This window comes from Camellia sinensis, chromosome 2, assembly GCF_055761805.1.
Source record: "Camellia sinensis isolate YWXY chromosome 2, ASM5576180v1, whole genome shotgun sequence".
Lineage (NCBI taxonomy): Eukaryota > Viridiplantae > Streptophyta > Magnoliopsida > Ericales > Theaceae > Camellia > Camellia sinensis.
In genome coordinates, this window is record NC_138962.1 from 216432496 (window position 1) to 216434209 (window position 1714).

General features: G+C 35.8%; 1 pseudogene across 1 annotated transcript in view; it reads right to left on the bottom strand.

Annotated features, from left to right (window-relative positions):
- The window catches only part of LOC145819429 (uncharacterized), an 8858-nt pseudogene extending 7961 nt beyond the window's left edge, over positions 1–897 (bottom strand). Inside the window, exons 1-3 of the transcript XR_014360229.1 lie at positions 788–897; positions 614–683; positions 283–462 (exon numbers count right to left, since the gene is read on the bottom strand). The product of XR_014360229.1 is annotated as an uncharacterized LOC145819429 (transcript). The remainder of the gene's footprint in view (positions 1–282; positions 463–613; positions 684–787) is intronic.
- Positions 898–1714: the final 817 nt, after the last annotated feature.

The window sequence follows — 1714 nt, forward strand, 5'->3', positions numbered from 1 at the left end:
GATTTTTCCCATCCTGAGCTTTGATACCATATTAAGTTACCAATTATCACAAAAGTTTAAGTTGTTTGGAAATGGCCCAACAATGTATATTAAGTTATTCAATAGTCTTCCCATATACCCTACAGTGTAACAAGTGTTTCTGTATTTTAAAACATTTCAATAATCATTCCAATAGCATAGTTCCAATGCAATACATGTTTACCATATATCTCTTTTTAATTCCAATAATTATTCTTCAAAGGCACAAGCATGTCTGATGCAGAAAGTAGAAAATGGGCACACCTTCCATAGCTGCCCCTTACTGAACAATTCGGGCCTTTGTAAAGAAAGCATCACCAACTCCCTCAGCGTATCTTTCACATTTTCGAGAACTCCAACATCATCAAACTTCACTCCAATTTCATTAGGTGGAATAACATCAGCTAGGAGTCTTTTCTCGAATTCATTCTCCTTTACAACATCCTGAGGTTGGTCAGCATAATCACTTAAAATTTTAATGCCTTTCAACCAAGAAAGAAAGAAGCGTAAAATTATATATCAATCACCATGTGATTTGACTACAAAAAGAAAATGGAAATATCAGAAATTATATATAGAAAATAAAAGAATTCACCTTGAGCGACTTCTCTGAGCTGTTCAGGTCCGTCTGGGTTTCCCGTAAAGCATCAAGGCCATATTCGATGCTGCCAGAATTACAATATGGAATAGAATTCACAACTGCATCATTCTTATGATTTATATTTTAACTGACAGTAACATAGTGCCAGCCACGGAAGATGTTTCATACCTTTTTGCAGACAAAACATGCATTGAGTTAGCATTATTTTGCAGACACTCCATTAACTGGTAGCCTAGAGCCCATTTAATTACCTTTTCAGCACTTGCAACCAGCATCATGCAATTAATGAACACACAGGGAACATAAATGAATTAATGAAAAAAAAAATAATCAAATTAATTCATCGATGAGTCATCGTAATTTTAAAAACGATGGAAAGATGACATACTTTCAATTGTAAGTGTTTGATCCACAATGCTTAATGTCCCAAGTTCATCGCTGTCCAGGACATTTCGGATCAAAACCTGTTTGTTATGAAAAATGTATTTATATGTTGCACTCAATAGTCAGCTTTTAACATTAGTAGTCTAGAGAATTTTTTAATCCTGCTCCATCAGCATGGAATGGTTGATTAATTTCAAATGAAACTACGTTCCTTTAATAACAAATTGTGATGCAAACCACCAAAATAAGCTTTCATTGATACATTTTTCCTTTTTGCAAGAATACCCAAAACTAACTGAAACTGAGATGTTTGACATTCTACTGCTAACAGTTGTTCCCATACAAAGTAATGAGACAAATAATACAGTGTGATCAACTAAGATCAACATTTCAGATTTAGATTAACATACAAACATTACAGACATCACTGAATGAGGGAGACATTACACACACAGATTCAATCGGTGCAGTGCAGAGATGAGAGATCAGGGAGAGAGAGAGAGAGAGAGGCTTACCTGTGAGACAGTGTGAGTCTATCGGGGCTAGAGAGGGAGGGACAGAGATGAGACTGATCTGATGAGATGAGAGAGTGAGGGAGACAGATTAGATCAGAGATATATCTGATATATATATATATATAAAACAACCATCGGGCCGAGAGAGAGAGAGAGAGACAGAGATTGAGAGAGAGAGTTTACCTGTGAGTAGATC